Source organism: Cervus elaphus, chromosome 9 (genome assembly GCF_910594005.1).
Source record: "Cervus elaphus chromosome 9, mCerEla1.1, whole genome shotgun sequence".
Lineage (NCBI taxonomy): Eukaryota > Metazoa > Chordata > Mammalia > Artiodactyla > Cervidae > Cervus > Cervus elaphus.
Window position 1 is genome coordinate 53,832,853 of NC_057823.1, and position 19,056 is coordinate 53,851,908.

Consider the following 19,056-nt stretch of genomic DNA (forward strand, 5'->3'; position numbering starts at 1 on the left):
GCTCTCAACTCTTTAGAACCTTGGCCTCTAATTTCTTCAGTTTGCAGTTCTAGAGCAGAGACCCAGAATACTGCTATCGACCCACGTGGAAACAGATAAACAGGAGATCCCATTATGTTTCCTCTGGGTGGCTTTCCTAATCAGACCTTGCAAAACCTCTGGGGCTGGTTGTCCAGAATTAATGGGCTCAGAAGTTGCAGGTTAATGTGGAAAAAGAATACCTCACTTGAAGTGAAGAAAGTGGGGATGGACCTGGAGCCGATATGCCCACACACTACATTTTGTATCATACATTATAAATGGTAGTTGAAAATTCTTTTAATGTTTTTCACATTAATATATTGAAAATATAAATGATAATACTCCCCAGTTCAGCAGGAATGCTGTTGAGTTAAATATGTTAGTTGACTCAGCCTGGAGCAAGATTTGCAATAGTACCTGCAAAAGATCCTAATGTTGAAAGCAATTCTCTTGCAAAATTATCACCCTAGCAGCAACTGTGTATTTGTCTTCAAAGTGAGAGACCAACAATGGAAACAAATAGACTCAACTTGTTAGAGAAGTCACTAGCCTGAGAAAAGCGGAGGTTGAATCACTTAGTCTTGACAGCATTAGATAGCAAGGAGCACCAGAAGCAGAGCTGCCCAGATCCCAACACTGGTGGTCAACAACAACTACAACCTCCCAACCTCCAATTTCAGCCAGAATGTATACAGAGTCAGCCTTTAAGAAGACATGCCCCTGGGCATCTCTGTGCTGAGACTGAGGGCTGCTGACCTGGACAAGGGCATCAAAGTAGAGATCAGGAATGCCTGTGGAGCCCAGGATACCCATATCCAGTTTGGCCTTCATCATGGTAGAGGAAAAATGAAAACTTCAAGTAAATTGGAATATGACGAGATTAAAGAGTATTCCATGGTTTGAAAGGAAGGAATGAGGGTGTGTGTGTGAGGGCAGGGAGGGTGGATTGATTTCCCAGCATCGTTGAAATAAAAATTCTAGATGATGGCAACAAAGTACTGGAGATTTTTTTTTTCCATACCTGGTGGCTTGTGGGATCTTGGTTCTCCAATCAGGCATTGAACCCTCGACCTCATCAGTGAAAACTCAGCATCCTAACCACTGGACCACCAGGGAATTCCCCCAGAGATAGTTTTTATTTCTATTTTTGTAATTCCTGAAGATTCTGCCCCTCAGATAGTAACTGCTGTGTTTTAAAACACAGAATCCAGATTCAGGAGAAAACAGGGAGGTCATGTGTCTGGTATAAGAAAATGCACTTTTAGAATTGAATCTTCCACCAGTAATTGCTACAAGCTTGTCATGGATGGGGCCCTAGAGTGGGAGCAAACCCTGGAGTACAATGTCACCATCACAGCTGCTGACCAAAGTAAGCCACCACTCTCCTCCAGAAGAAGCATCTGGCAGCACAGCAGCTGGCGGTGTCAACAATGTGCCAGTTTTCCCTCAGGCCTTGTACATGGTCCACGTGGATGCAAACAGCCCTCCTGGCACCCCCATTGCCCAAGTCTGCATCTCACACCCCAATCTGGGACCCAGTGGCCGTATCTCCTGCTCCACTGTGACAGATTCAAATAATTCAAGCAAATTTGAGCTAATGCAGAATACCAAATCGAGACTGTTCCTTGTGACCTGGTAATTATACAAATGGATCCAAATAATGGTAGCATACCATTTTACCAAACTTGCAGATTATAAACAATTCAAGAATTATATAATAACATTTGCAAGTAAAACTCCCCGTTATATTAATACTGCAAGTTTTTTGGAAGCTTGTGGTCTGAAATAGAACAACCACAACCACACACATGAAAATAGTTACCTTTGGAAAGTGAAAATAGGTAAAATGGATAATATGGAAACTGAAAAAAGTGAAAGGAGGATTACTGGTAAGTAAGCAGAAAGAGAATACTAGGAGGAAGATGCATTGGAGTGTGTCTGATTTTTAGTCACAGTAGGGTTCCTTGTTGGTGTGGATTCTGTTGTCCAAGATATGTTCATTTTATTATAAATTCTGCTTAGCTATTGGTTTCTAAAAGGAATTGAACAAATCAGATAATTTGGCATCTTCAAACTGGATTCTGATGCTTACCTGAAAAATTTGCTAAAGCTTGAAAACCAAGAAAATGCAAACATTTCAACAATATGTGTCACTTTATATACTGGATTTACCTTATTTAACATTGTTCTGGCAGTATGTTAGAGAAGGCAGTGAATATTCCTGGTGAACAGAGGGCACATATTTGATACCTACTAACTCTTCTATTTACCTTATTTAAAGTCGATTTTTGCATATGTGGTATGAGGCAGTGATTCAGTGAGGTAGGGGTCAAGGTTGTTTTTTCCCATACTGATGCCCAGTTTTTCCAGCATCATTTGTCAAAAAGATTTCCCTTTTCCTATTGAATTGCTTTGGCACCCCTGTTGAAAATCATTTGATCGATATATGTGGGTCTGTTTCTAGTTTCTCCATCATATGTCATTGATCTGCCTATGCCTTTGCCAGTACCACTCTGGCTTGATTATTCTAGCTTTATAAGTCTTGACGTCAGGTAAGTAAGTCTCCCAGGTTTTTTCTCCTTTTTCAGTGCCGTTTTGACTATTTTTAGCCCTTTGCCTGTCCACATAAATTAAAATTGTCTTGTCATTTTCCATAGAGGAAAAGCCTTCAGGGGATTGATTGCCTTGAATCTAAATCTACTGGTGGAGGGGTTGAGACTTGAAATCCAGGTGGATACTATGTATCTCATATTTCTGTTTATTTAGGTCTTAAGTTCTATCAACAATGTTTTAGGTCTTGTATATCTTTATTTATACACATTTGATGGTTTGGGATATTATTGTACAATGTATTTCTTGTTTCATTTTCTGATTGTTTGTTGCTCGTTTATAGAAAAACTTGATTTTGTATATTGCACATGCTTCTGAAAAGCAAGAGGTGTGAGATGCTCTATTCTCTTATCGTGTGAGAATATAATGTAAGAGAATATAGTATAAGCTTAAACCATCTCTACATAAGTTCACCCTTCCCCTTTTCTGCAGGAACAGGTTGGAAGAGTCCACCCCAAACTAGAGAAAACACTAGTGTCTGCCCTTAGTCTAGTAGTGGATTGATCATTCATTTGTTTCTGTAACAAATGTTTATTAACCACCTACTATATGCAAGGCACTGTCCTAGGTGTCAAGGATGCAGCAATAAACAAGGCCATTATGATTTCTGCATTAATGGGTCCCCATTCTAAGATACAAACTTTTACAAGTCTGATATATGCTACCAAGGAGAAAAGCAGGGTGCTAAGAGAGCTTGTAATAGAGAAGCCTATTCTGGTTTGTAGTGTCAGTAAATCTTCTATCAGGAAATAATTCTTAGCATGCTGTCTGAAGGATGCATATAAATTATCTAGGTAACAAGGAGATTAAAGAAGAAATTGTTGGCCAGAGGGAATAGTAAAGGACTTAAAAAAAGAAAAAAGGTAAGCAATTAAAAAGGGCTACGGAGGCTAGAAATGGAAAATAAGTGAGATACTTTTAAAGTAACCTTGTACTTAGGAGCTGTTGAAAGATTTTATAAAAGGCAGAGACAAGCTATGATTTCAGTTTTTAAAAGATTACTCTGATTGCTGTGTGATGAATTGATTTATGAGAGTTTTAAATGGAAGTAGGGAGAGCAGATGACAGACTGTTCATGGTAAGAAATGATGCTGGACTGCATTCAAGAGAAGGTTGTAGATATAAATTGGGTAGATTGGAGATGTATTTAGGAAACATATTCAACAAGACAATAATGGAGTGGGTGGGATGTAAACTCCTGAAGGGCAAGGGACTGTTTTGTTTATTGTTATAGTCTTAACTGAACTAATCTTGTCACCTGACACATGATAGATTCTCAATGAAATACTGTTGACTGAGTACAAAGGATGAAAAGGAGGACGTGAGAGTCATTTCCAGGTTTCTGAATTAAGGAACTGGATGCACAAAGTACCATTTAGTGATATGTGGAAGGCTCAGAGAAATCGAGAGTTGTTGTAAGCATGTTAAGTTTAAGAGTCTGAGAAACATCCAAGTGCAGATATTGAGTGTGGCTGGACATATGGTCACCATTTTAAAAATGACTTTACTATTGAGATATAAAAAGTTGTACTTATTTAATATATACAACTTGGTGAGCTTAGAGATGAGTATATTTTAGTGAAACCATCACCACAACCAATGCCACAAATTTCTATCACCTCCAAAAATTTCCTACCCTCTCCAGTATTCTTGCCTGGAGAATTCCATGGACAGAACCTGGCGGGCTACATCCATTGGGTCTCAAAGAGTCAGACACTACTGAGCGACTAACACTTTCTCTTTATTTTTTGTGTATATGTATGATAAAAACATAACAAAGTGATTATGTGTTCTTAAAATCTTTTATGAAAGGTTTCCACTTGCTGTAGGAAATAATACCCAATGTATGACTGCATGCTATTGCGTGAGCTGACTCCTGCTTACCTCTTGAACTTTTTCAAGGCACTCTTCCCCTCGTGCTCTATACTATGTTCTTTTTCCAGTTTGGTGCAGGAATGATGCATTTCTTGTTTTCTTTGCCTGAAACACATTTTTTCCCCATTATTCCTCTCTTCACTAACTGCTATGCAGAAATCTTACTCTTTTTTTGTGAGAACCAATGCTGTTTTTTTTAAATTAAACTTTTGATTTTGAACTGGGGTATAACTGATTAACAATGTTATGATAGTTTCAGGTGGACAGCAAAGGGACTCAGCCATACATATACATGTATCCGTTCTCCCCAGACTCCCTTCCCATCCAGGCTGCCACATACCATTGAGCGGAGTTCCATGTGCTTTACCTGTTTTATTATTTTGATATTTGAACACATGTAAATGTGTTTCCTATCATAAAATAAAGAAAATTACTAAGATTGAGGTAGATTGCAGATTTAACAAGGACTTGAAAAGATGTCCCTGAGATATTTTTAACTGGGAAAAGCAAGTTGCAGAACAGTGTATGTATTGTAAAATGATCCCTGTGGTGGAAACAAACAGCTCGCACATTCACTTATACAGAAAAATGCTTGAAAGTAAACATAATCAGATATTCACAGCAGTAAACTGTTGGGGATGAATCTGGAGGTAAGGTGAGGGTGATGAGGGGAATCTGATGTTTTATTTTCTTAAATCTCCTTTTAAATCAAAGTATTATTTATATACAGTGAAATGCAAGGATCTTATTTTCGAGTTTTGGCACATGTATACACCCATATAATATACCCACATGAAAATATGGGAAATTTCTATACCCTCAAGGGCAAAAGAAGTTCTATGACCATTAATAATGTTGATTTCTGGGAATTCTCTAGCAGTCCAGAGGTTAGGGCCCCAGGCTTCCACTTCAAGGGGTGAGGATTCGATCCCTGGCTGAGGAATTAAGATCCCACAGGCCTCACGGCAAAGTCCAAAAAATTACTGTTGGTCTCAGCTTGATGCTTAATCACTGTTATTTCACATAAGGAATATTTATTTAGAGCAGGGGTCCTCAAGCCCCGTGCTGTGGACTGGTAGTGGTCTGTGGCCTGTTAGGAACTGGATTGCAGAGCAAGAGGTGAGCTGCCGACAATCAAGTAAAGCTTCATCTGCCACTCACATTACTGCCTGAACCATCTTATTTCAACTGTTGACCACTGAAGGGCCATTGCCAACCAATGGTCAGGACAATAACTCGCTTTTTGCACTTGCCACAGGATCTCCCTCCAAGGGGAACACATTAAATGTTCCCCTTTAATGTGTTAAACACACATTTACACACAGGGTCATTTAATGACCCTGGGACTGACAATTAAGTCCCCGGTGGTTTGGAAATCTGTCTTCTATCTGGCCCCACCTCAGACTACTAAGGTAATTAATCAGAGACACTTCCTGGAGAAAAGCACTGCTGTATTAACCTGTGGTCTTCCTCTTCAGTACTCAGCACAGCTGGGGATGCTGAGAGAGGACAGGCCAAGACCAAAAACACAGGCAGGGCTGGTATTATCTCAGTGTAGTTACTGCTTGTATTTTGCTCAAAGGTCATGATATTTTCTGTACTGTGACTGTTAAACATCTTACATTTTATCCCTAGGCCAAGGGCAACAGCGGTGGCCTCACTGTGAAATGTGTCTGATTGCTGGGTGTGCAGGGAGATGCCTCTATTGATGTACAGTAGCAAGTACTGGCTAAACATACATGCCTTCAATAATACTAGACGTGCAGTAACTCTCCTGTCTGAGGAGACCCACCAGTGAGACAAGTGGTCCTTCGAAACAGGAAGGCTCTGGACTGCTAACAGCAGCACCAGGTGGGACCTGTGCTCTCATTCAAACTCCGTGTTGTGTGTATGCCCGCTGACTCCCACAGTGTTTCCTCTGCTAAAAGCTGAAAGCTTTAGACCAGGACAACACTGCCATAGATCCCTTCTCCATCGACCCGGTAAGCACTTGGCTCTAGAATTTGCCCCTGTCCTGGTGAATTGACTATTTTTGGCATACTAGGAATCTCACTCTTGATAGTCTTTAGCTGCAGTATTGCGTTTGTGGTACGTGGTTGCAGTGCACCTCTGCATACCTGACCCCAGGGATATCCTGGAAGAGAGGGTGGACCAAGATTTGTGAGGGTCATGCTGAGTATGTAGGGGCGGAGTGTATGATCAGGGCACTCAGAACGGCTGTTTTCTTGCTCAGTCCATCTGCTGTTTTACCAGTCCCGACATCGCTTACCCCCTACTCACGTGTATCCACTCGTCTTAATCATAGGGTTCAATCAGTAACTAAGTGCTTGCCCCCTGCCCCAGCAGCTGGTTTCCCTGGTAACTGATAAGCCAACCTAACATCATTTCCCCCCTTATAAATGGTAACCTCCATTTTCCGTGAGTAGCGAAGTTGTTCGGAGAAGGCAATGGCACCTCACCCTGGTACTGTTGCCTGGAAGATCCCATGGACGGAGGAGCCTGGTAGGCTGCGGTCCATGGGGTCGCTAAGAGTCGGACACGACTGAGCGACTTAGCAGCAGCAGCAAGGTTGTTGCCAAGTCCTGCCTGCTGTGTGCTGTTCACAGTGGGGTGTTGTTCCACAACCTTCTGACTTCTAAGATTCCCTGTCCAACAAATTATTGATGTCTCTGTCACGGTCTCTGGACTTTCTTCACTTTCGCAGCTGGGCAACTACAGAGCTAATAGGCCTGCAGGCTGCAGCTAACACGGTAAAGGTAAACTTAATTCATTTCTTAAGTATCCTTTCAGCGTTTCTTTATACAAATACGGGTGAATTATGGATACGTGTTTTTATTTCCCCACTTTTCTTACAAAAGAGATAACATGCTGTACACTGTTTATATCTTGCTTTCTTCACTCCTCAATGTATCCTTGAAAAATATTTTCATATTAATACATAAAGTTTTTTTTTTTTAAACAGCTGCTTAGTGTTCTGTTGTGCTGTTAATCAGTCTCCTGGTTAATAAATTGATATATGGGTTGTTCCAGTCTTCAAGTATTACAAACAGCTGAGTTGAATAGCCTTGTACCTACATTATTTTGTATGTATGCAGTAAACTTGGGATAACTTTTCAGAAGTGGAATTGCTGCATCAAAGGAAAAAAAATAGGCTTGTAATTTTGATAGGTTCCTTCACAGCAAGTTTTTGTTAACTTTTTATTTAGAAATAATTTCAAATTTACCAAAGGGTTGCAAGAATTATACAAAGAATTGTATACGATTTACCTACTTAATGGTTTTAAATGTTTATTTGTTTGGCTTTGTTGTAGGATGTGGTCTTTGTTGTAGGGTGTGGGAGCTTTCATCTTCGTTGGGGTGTGTGGGATCTCTAGCTGTGGCATGCAGGATTTAGTTCCCTGACCAGGTATAGAACCTGGGCTCCCTGCATTGGTAGTGTGGAGTCTTAGCCCTGGACCATTAGGGAAGCCCCTACCCACTTGTTAATATTTTGTCTTTTGCTACATTTCCTTTATCATTTCTCTCTTTATCATTCATATGTGTGTGTACACATGTGTGTATACCTATTTATGTCTGTACACGTTACTATTTTTATGAATCATTTGAGAATAACTTGTAGATATGTCTCATTTCTGAGCACTTCATTATGTATTTTCTAACAAGGACATTCTTTAGATAATTGAATTATCAATAATGAAAATCAGAACATTTAACATTGATACAATATGATTGTCTGTACGTTGTATATTCAGATTTTACCCATACTTTACTGTAATTTTTTCAAGTCCAGGCTCAGCTCACACATTGCATTTAGTTGTCATGTCTCTTTAGTTTAATCTGAAATACTTCTTCAGCCTTGCTTTGTCTTGTGCTGATACTTTCAAAAAACTATAAGCCATGGATTCATAGAATGTCCTTAATTTTGGTTTGTTTTATGCTTCCTTGTGATTATATCTAAAGTAGGCCTTTTGGGGTAGTGTATTAGTTACCCATTGCTGTGTAACAAATTAGCTCAAGACTTAAAGACTTAACAAACATTTGTTATCTTAAACATTTTGTGACCAGGAGTCTGAATTTGGTTTAATTCCTCAGAGGTTGCTGGAATGAGGGCCTCAGCTTCTTACTGGCTGTTAGCTAGAGTCCTGCCTTAGTTTCTTGTCATGTGGACCTTTTGTGTGTGTTTGTGTGCATATGTGCTCAGTTGTGTCCGACTCTTTGCGACCCCATGGACTGTAGTCTGCCAGGCTTTCCTCTCCATGGAATTTTCCAGGCAAGAATACTGGATTGAGTTGCCATTTCCTCCTCCAGGAATCTGGCTTCTATCAGTCTAAGTACTGTGCTCAAAGTTACTTGTAATATGGTTATGTTATTCATTTGAAATAAAATTAAGTGTATTTGTTTCTATTGCATGCAATTTTAGTTTTTCCACACTCTAAAATAGATGAGTGCTGATTTGTATTTTTGAATATGTAAAGCATTTACATAATTAAAGTCAAAACTATTTGTTTTAAGTTATACTCAGGAAATTGTCACTCCTCCTCTATCTCTTCTGCCTCATTCGTAAGTCACTGTGTCTTTTTGCAAAAAAAAAAAATATATATATATATTTATATTTTCTTATTTCTTTCTTACACAAAAAGTAACAGGTTATGCAGTCATTCCTGGCCTTTTACAGTTACATTATACATACATTTCACTTACCACAGTTGAAATAATACCATTCTCCTAAAAACAGTTCAAACTTTGGTCTCCATAGTATATTAACTGAGTAACTGCATAAAGTACAAATTTTGCCATTGACCCTTTTGTCCACAAATTACTTTGCAAATAGTAAATGGGCACCATGATCAGTGACCAGTCACGTGGCTTCTTCCAGTCAGGTAGTGACCGGTCATTATGCATCTGTTATTGCTCATGCACAAACAGCAGAGCATATAGTTGTGTTGGCTTCTTGTCTCCCAGTGGTAAAACCACATGACATTGTACAAAAATGTATGGAAGGAATTGACCAACAAAAATGAAAGTGCAGCCAAGAAACAAGTGTTAAGACTTTGAGTAAAATTTGAATTGAACATAGAGTTACAGAATAAATGGTGACCACAGGAATGTTGACACTGTTACCTTTAAGAGTCTCGAGACGTGGTGTAGCCAAAGGAAGTTAGTGAAGGTGAACATAATGACACAAGTGAGGAAAGTGGCTGTGATGAAAAAATGAAGATGCTCCAGGAAAAATATGACACCAGTAAAATGTTCACATTACAGGAACTCTCAGAGATATACTTTTGGCTTTGAAAGCTCAAAGGATACATATAACGTTGGAAGTTGATCCAAACGTTAAAAGGTGTATGACAGTTGGGCAAGGCATAGAAAAGATGCTTGCTCTGTAAGTTATAGGATGAGAAGAAGCCAAACCATCTTCAAACTCTTCTTTGATAAGTTTTTGTTTCTTGGCTGTGTTGGGTCTTCGTTGCTGTGTGTGGACTTTCTCTTGTTGTGGTAGCTTCTGTTGTTGTGGAGCACAGGCTCTAGGGCACTTGGGCTTTGGTAGTTGTGGCGAATAGGCTTAGTTGCCCCAGGGCATGTGGAATCTTCCCAGACCAGGGATAGAACCCATGTCCCCTGCGTAGGCAGACGGATTCTTTACCCCTGCACCACCAGGGAAGTCTGATAAGATTTTTATTAAGAAATAAAGCCCTTTCATTCTCAGTGGCTCTAGTGTTTTAGATTATGATGTGGTAATTAAATATTGCTGTTTAATGTCCCTACAAGGGATTCTTTAATGTTTTCATTTTAAAAATTGTAAAGGTCATGGAATAATCATATTTCCCCACATAGTTTATTAAGGTCACTTTACACAGTTTCAGCTTACATGGTCATTTTTACAGTCCTGCACTACCTTGCAGAGTGAGAGCTGACTGTATGTACTCTTTTGCACTTTGCTTTAAAATTTTTTAAAAGTCAATTTCATTGCAGTATTATATATATGTGTGTGTGTGTGTATATATATAATGTACCTTTTAAAATTACACAGCCAAGGTGGATTTTGACAGATAGTTATACCTGTGTGACCACTGCTATAATCAAAATATAGAACATTTCTATAACATTAGAAAGTTCCTTCATGCTCCTTCAGAATCAGATCCTCACATCCCCGGCTCCAGGCCAATACTGATCTGCTTCCTGTCACTGCAGAATTTTATCTAAATGGAATCCTACAACATGTACTCATTTGTATCTGCCTTCTTTTACTCAACATATTTTTGGAATTCATTCATATTGCATGTACCGGTAGCTTGTTCCTTTTTTTTTCCATTTATTTTTATTAGTTGGAGGCTAATTACTGTACAGTATTGTAGTGGTTTTTGTCGTACATTGACATGAATCAGCCATGGATTTACATGTGTTCCCCATCCTGAACCCCCCTCCCACCTCCCTCCCCATCCCATCCCTCTGGCAAGGGTGGGAATTTCTGAGAGAATAGCACTGAAACAAGTATACTGTCAAGGGTGAAACAGATCACCAGCCCAGGTTGGATGCACGAGACAAGCTTGTTCCTTTTTATTGCTAGCAGTATTGTATTATGTAGGCTTCCCTGGTGGCTCAGTGGTAAAGAATCTCCCTGCCAATGCAGGAGATGTGGGTTTGATCCCTGAATGGGAAAGATCACCTGGAGAAAGGAATGGCTATCCCCTCCAGTATTCTTGCCTGGAAAATTCCATGGACAGAGGAGCATGATAAGCTAGCATCCAGGAGGTCGCAGAGTTGGACACGACTGAGCATGCACACATATGCATGTTGTATTATGTAAATATCACAATTTGTGTATCCACTTACCTGTTGATGGACATTTGGGTTGTTCTCAGTTTGGTGGTGTTCTGGATTAAGGTTACATGAACATTTATTGTACAAGTCTTTTTGTATGTGGCACAGAGGTCTTCCCAGGTGGCAGAGAGGTAAAAAGTCTGCCTGCCAATGTAGAAGACACAAGAAACACAGGTTTGATCTTGGATCAGGAAGATCGCCTGAAATAGGAAATGGCAACCCACTCCAGTGTTCTTGCCTGGATAATTCCATGGACAGAAGAGCCTGACAGGCTACAGTCCATGGGGTTGCAGAGTCAGACATGGCTAAGCGTAGCACAGCAACCTCTTTTTGTAGGCCTTTTTTTGTAAAATATATGTGTGTGTGTGTGTGTGTTTTATTTCTTGGATAAATAACTAAAAGCATGATCGCTGGGTCATATAGTATAGAAGGTTTATATTTAGCTTTAGAAGAAGTTTTGAAACTGGTTTTCAAAGCAGTGATATCACTTTACATTCACATCAGGAGTGTAAGAGAGTTCCACATGCTTCATATCATCACCAATGCTTCCTATTGACAGACTTTTAAATTTTAGCCACTGTAGTGGGTATGTAGTACTCTCTCATTGTGACTTTAATTTGTTTTCCTGTTGAATAAAGATATTGAACATCTTTTCATGTGTTCATTAGCTATTTTTCCTTTTTTAAAAAATTAGTTAATTTTTGGTTGTGCTGGGTCTTTGTTGCTGTGCCCGGGCTTTTTCTACTTGAAGAGAGTGGAAGCTACTCTCTAGCTGCAGTGCGTGGGCTTCTCATTGCGGTGGCTTCTCTCTGTAGAGCACGGGCTCTAGGTCTCACAGGCTTCAGTAGTTGCAGCATGTGGGCTCTGTGGTTGCTGCTTGCTGGCTCTAGGTTGAGGGGGCTTCAGTGGTTGCAGCGCAGGGGCTCATTAGCTGTGGCTCGCAGACCCTAGAGCCTGTAGGCTTCTGTCGTTGAGACACATGGGCTCTAGAGCTTGGGCTCAGTAGTGTGGCACACAGGCTTAGCTGCTGCGCGGTGTGTAGAATCCTCCCAGAACAGGGATCGAACCCGTGTCCCCCGCGTTAGCAGGTGGACTCCCACCCACTGTGCCACCAGGGAAGTCCCTTTATTAGCTATTTGTATGTTTTCTTCCTGAAGACTGTTCGGATCTTTTGTTCCTCACTAACTGAGTTGTCTTCTTAAAATTGAGTTATGAAAGTTTTCAAAACTATATTCTGTATCTTGAGTTATTAGCACATGTTTTGTGGTTATTGTGACTTGTCTTAAAGACTGACTTTTCATTTTCTTAGTATCTTTTGAAGAGTCAAAGTTGTAATTTTGATAAAACCCAGTTTATCAATTTCTTTCTTCTATAATTGTATTACTTATGTTCTGTTTAAGAAGTCTTTGGGATCAGCATGTATACTATCTATGGTGAAACAGATCACCAGCCCAGGTGGGATGCATGAGACAAGTGCTTGGGCCTGGTGCACTGGGAAGACCCAGAGGAATCGGGTGGAGAGGGAGATGGGAGGGGGGATCGGGATGGGGAATAAGTGTAAATCTATGGCTGATTCATATCAATGTATGACAAAACCCACTGAAATGTTGTGAAGTAATTAGCCTCCAACTAATAAAAAAATTAAAAAAAAATAAATAAATAAAATAAAGCATAAACTTCTATGAGAGAGAAAAAAAAAAAAAAGAAGTCTTTGGCTCTTTGGCTGTTGAAAGTTCTGATTATTTTCTCCTGTATTTTCCTCCAGAAATTTTATAGTTTTATCATTTATAGTTTGGTCTACAATTCATTTCATGTTTATGCTTGTATATGGTGTGAAGTAAGGGTAAAGTTTCATATTTTTCCCAAGGGATAGTAGTTGTCCCTTTGAAAAATTTTGCTGAGAGCACTATCAGTTCCCCATTAAATAATCTTGGCACCTTCCTTAAAAATCATTTGACCATAGATTTCTGGAATCTCTTATTCTAATGCATATATATTTGTAGCATTGTAATAAAGCCTTGAAATCAGGTAGTATTCTCCAATTTTGTTTTCCTTTTCAAAATTGTTTTTGCTATTCTAGATATTTTAATTTTATATAATAAATTTTGTTATCATCCTGTCACTTTAAAAAAAAAAAGCTTCTGGATTTTGATTAGGGTTTCATTGAATCTATAGCTTCAATTTGGGAAAAAGTGTCTATTAAATTTTTCAATCCATGAACATGAAATGTCTCTTAAGAATTCTTTCATTTTTCTAAGTGGTATTTTGTGTTTTTCAGTGTGCAGATCATCTTATGTTCTGTTGTGCTTTTTTGACGTACAGGTGATTTATAATGTTGTGCAATCTCTGCTGTACAGGAAAGTGTTATAGACACATATGCACTCTATTTTATACTCTTTTGGGATAAACCATAATGGAAATTGGATATAGTTTTCTGTACTATACAGTAGGACCTTGTTTATCCATTTTAAATGTAATGGTTTGTGTGTACCAATCGCAAACTCCTAATCCGTCCCGCTCCCTCCTCCCATCCCCCTTGGCAACCACAAGTCTGATCTCTATGTCTGTGAGTCTGTTTCTGTTTTGTAGATAGGTTCACTTGTGCCATATTTTAGGTTCCACATAGAAGTGATATCATACGATATTCATCTTTCTGACTTACTTCACTTAGTATGCTAATCTCTAGTTGCATTCATGTTGCTGCAAATGGTATTTCTTTTTATGGCTGAGTAGTATTCCATTGTATATATTTACCACATCTTTATCCATTCATCTATCAATGCATATTTAGGTTATTTCCATGTTTTGGCCGTTGTGAATAGTGCTGCTATGAATATAAGGATGCATATATCATTTTGAATGGTGATATTTCCCTGGTGGCTCAGATGCTAAAGAATCTGCCTGTAATGTGGGAGATCTGGGTTTGATCCCTGGGTTTGATCCCTGGGTTGGAAAGATCTTTGAAGAAAGAAATGGCAATCCACTCCAGTATTCTTGCCTAGAGAATTCCATGGATAAAGGAGCCTGGTGGGCTGTAGTCCATGGGGGTCACAAAGAGTCTGACATGACTGAGCAGCTTTCATTTTGTTTGGATATATGCTGATGGGTGGGGTTGCTGGATCATATGGTAATTCTATTTTTAGTTCTCTGAGAAACATCAATACTGTTTTCCATAGTGGCTGCACCAACTTATATTCCTACCAACGGTATAGGAGGGTTCCCTTTTCTAGTCACCCTCTCCAGCATGTGTTATTTGTAGACTTTTAAATGATGTCCATTCCAACTGGTGTGATGTGTGGTAACTTATTCGTAGTTTTGATTTGCATTTCTCTAGTAATTAGTCACACTGAGCATCTTTTCAAGTGCCTACTGACCATCTGTATATCTTCTTTGAGGAAATGTCTATTTTTTGACTGGGGTTTCTGTTTTTTGTTGTTGTATGAGCTGTTTGTACATTTTGGCAATTAAGCCATGGTCAATTGCATCATTTGCAAGTATCTTCTCCCATTCCATAGGTTGTCTTTTTTTTTTTTTATGGTTTCCCTTGCTATGCAAAAGCTTGTAAGTTTGATTAAGTCCCATTTGTTTATTGTTATTTTGGAAGACAGACCTAAGAAAACATTGGTATGATTTATGTCAGAGAATGTTTGCCTATGCTCTTTTCTAGTTTTATGGTGTCATGTCTTATGTTTAAGTCTTTGTCATTTTAAGTTTATTTTTGTGCATTATGTGAGGGTGTGTTCTAACTTCATTGATTTTACATGCAGTTTTCCAACTTTCCCAGCACCACTTGTTAAAGAGACTGTCTTTTTTCCCATTTTATATTCTTGCCTCCTTTGTTGAAAACTGTACATGTGTTGGTTTATTTCTGTTCTCTCTATTCTGTTCCACATGTCTGTTTTTGTACCAATACCACATCCTTTTGATTACTGTAACTGTGTAGTATTGTCTGAAGTTGAGGAGAGTTATGCCTCCTGCTTTGTTTTTTCCTCAGGTCTGCTTTGGCAGTTCTGGGTCTTTTATGGTTCCATTTAGGTTTGGGATTATTTTTTCTAGTTCTGTGGAAAATATCATGGATTAGTTGATAGGGGTCACGTTAAATCAGTAGACTGATTTTAGGAGTATTGCCATTTTAACAATATTAATTCTTCCAATCTAAGAGAATGGGTTATCTTTCCATTTCTTTGAATCCTTTTTAATTTCCTTTGTTAATGTTTTATAGTTCGCAGTGTTTAAGTCTTTTGCCTCTTTGGTCACGTTTATTCCTAGGTTTTATTTTTACGATTCTAAAAAGTTTTTTGTTTTTTTTTTACATTCCCTATCCAGTATTTCATCATTAATGTAAAGAAATGCAACTGATTTCTGAATGTCAGTCATCATCTTATGTTTTGATAAATTCATTGCTTAGCATTTGATGCATTTAATGTTTTCTGCTATTCTAAATGGCATTTTAAAATTTCATTTTCTAATTGATAATTGCTGTATATAGAGTTAGAATTAATTTTTGTATATTGACCTTCTGTCCCGAGTGCTCAATAAGTGTCCTAATTAGATCTACAGTTTTTTTGGTAGATTCTTTAGGTTTCTCTGCATATACAAATATGTTTTCTGCAAATAAAGACAAAGCGAGGATGTCTACTTACACTTGCTCTATTGCATTGATTAATACTTCTAGGGCAAAATTAAATATAAATGGTGGGAGTGGAAATCCTTGTTTTGTTTCTGATCTTTTCTGAGGAAAAGCATTTACTCTTTCCTCATTAAGATTCTGTGAACTTAGATTGAGGAAGTTCCCTCTATTTCTAGTTTGTTGAGAGTTTATCATTGATGAGTGTTAAATTTTTGTCAAATTTTTTCATCTGTTGAACTGATCATATAACTTTTCTGTTTAACTCTGTTTAATATTGGTTTTGAATGCTTAATATTGTTTTAAAATGTTTAATCATATATCAATTAACTATTAATAAAATATAATATAAATATATTAATCACATTGATTTTGAATGTTTAATCAACTTTGCATTTTTATACTCAACTTGGTCATCACAGTCTAGTCTTTTCTTTATTGCTAGACTCAATATAGTAATACTATATTTTTTTTTCATGGATGTTTATGAAATATATTGATCTGTAGTTTGCTCATAATTTCTTTGTCTGATTTTGTTAGGGTAACAACTTTTTGTTTCATTGATTTTTTTTTTCTCTACATGTCCGTTTCATTAATTTCTACTCATATTTATTATTTCCTATTTTTTATTTAATTTAACAGCTTAAGGTTGTAGCTAGGATCATTGGCTTTTCTTTTTTAAAAAATATAAGTATTTAAATAAATTTTCTCTGATCTTTAGCTGCAGCCTACTGATTTTGGGTTTGACATTTCCATTATAGTTCAATTCATAATATTTTCTAATACATCCTGCAATTTCTTATTTGACCCATGATTTATTTAAAAGTGTGTGGTTTAATTTCCAAGTATTTTAAGATTGCCCAAATAACTTTTCATCATCAATTTACTCTATCTTGATTGATCTTCCATGAACACCTGAAAACAATGTGTATTCTGCTGTTAGTTATCTGGGTCAAATTGGTTGATTGTGTTGTTCAGGCCTTCTATATCTTTATTGATTTTTGTGTTCTCTATCACTGACAGAGGAGAGATGAAATCTCTAGCTAAAAATACAGATTTCTATTTCTCCATTCAAGTATATCAGTTTTGATTCATTTGTTGTTTCATATATTAAGCTGTATTATTAGGTACATATACTTCTCTTAACATTTTATTTACTTATTGGACATGTAGCATGTGGGATCTTAGTTCCCCAACAGGGATTGAACCCATGCCACCTCCACTGGAAGCTCAGAGTCTTAACCACTGGACCACCAGGGAAGTCCCAAGTACATGTAGTTTTAAAAGCTTTTATTTAAAAATCATTATAGACTCACAGGAAGTTGCAGACTGTACAGAGAGGTCCCAAGTATTCATCACCCAGCTTCCTCTAATAGTATCTTTCTTTTTAGTTTTATCAAAGCCTGGAAATTAACATTGCTATAATCTACAGACCTTATTCAAATTTCAGCAATTTTTACATGCACTCATTTGTGTATGTATATGTATAGTTCTATGCAAATTTATCATCTGCATACATTTAACTACCACCACAGTCAAATACAGAATTGTTCCATCACTGCAAAGAACTGCCTCATATTGCCCTAACCCCCAGTGACAACTAATCAGTTTGCCCTTCCTATAATTTTGTCATTCTGAAAATGTTGTATAAATGGTAGCATATACTATGTAACATTTTGAGATTAACTTTTTTTTCTACTCAAATGCTGTTGAGATCCTTCAATGTTGTTGCAGGTATCAAAATCAGTGTTTCTTTTTACTACTGAGTAGTATCCCATTAGGGATAAACCAGTTAACTTGGCCTCTTGGAAGACATCTAGGTTGTTTCCAGTTGGGGGCTATTACAAATAAAGCTGCTATGAACATTGTGTTCAAGTTTTTGTGACATGTTATATTTCTGTAGCATGTATGCCCACAAGTGCAATTGCTGTATCAGAGGGTAAGCCTATGTTTAGTTTCCAGAGGATTTTACCATTAGAGTCCCAACAGCAATTTATGAGAGATCAGTTTTCTCCATATTTTTTTTACCAGCATTTGATATTGTCACCGTTTTCTATTTTATCTGTTTTAATAAGTGTATGATATTTCTTGGTTTTAATTTCTATATTGGCTAATAATATTTAATCTTTTCTTTTTTTTTTTTATTTAATCTTTTCATATGCTTATTTGCCATCAATTTAGTGAGAAGCCTGTTTTTGTGTTTTGCCAATTTTCTATTTGGATATTTTTATTACTGTTGAATTTTGAGAATTATTTATATATTCTAGATAGGAACTTTTGTCAGATATATGATTTGGAAATATTGTCTTCCAGCCTACAGCTCATTTTTTCATCTTCTTCCTAGGCTCTTCCTAAAGCAAAAGTATGAAATTTCAATGATGTGCAATTTATCTTATGGATCATACTTTTGGTGTCATATCTAAGAACTGTTCACATACCCTAAGTCTGGAAGATTTTTTTCTCCTATGTTCTCCTCTAACATAGGTACTTAGGTATTTTATACAAGAAATGAAAAACATATTCTGTCTTTTAGATTGAAAATCGATTCTTTTCTTTTCTTTTTTTTGGTCAAGCTATGTGGTTTGTAGGATCTTAGTTCCCCAAACAGGGATGGAACCCATACCCCCTTCAGTGGAAGCATGGAATCCTAATCCCTGGACCACCAGGGAATTCCTGAGAGTCAGTTTTTTTTAATCTGTGGATGACCATTGGTCTCAGTACCATTTGTTGAAAAGACTACCTTCCTGCATTGAATCACGTGTGCTTTTGTCAAAAATCACTTGACCTTGGGACTTCCTGTTGATCCAGTGCTTTCACCACTGTGGCCCAGGTTCAATCCCTAGTCAGGAACTAAGATCTCACAAGCCTTGGAGCCAAAACAAAAACAGAAACAAACCCCTTGGCCAAACAAAATTGAAAGGAGGGGTATACTGGGATTTAAGAAAGATGTTTTTTATTTCTCAGGAAATGGAAATATGAAAGAGTTGGTAGGAACCATGAAGGATACCACTGTACATTAAATAGAGGAAGGAAAGAAATCAGGTCCTTTGTGACATATTTATGCTGCTGGATCAAACTAATCATGACACCTACTTACTCCT

The 19,056-nt window shown here is 37.7% G+C and overlaps 1 protein-coding gene across 1 annotated transcript in view; it reads left to right on the forward strand.

The window, feature by feature from the left end:
- Positions 1-19,056, forward strand: part of LOC122700799 (protocadherin gamma-A2-like) — a 177,193-nt gene that overhangs the window by 101,202 nt on the left and 56,935 nt on the right. The gene's annotated exons all lie outside the window — the stretch shown is intronic.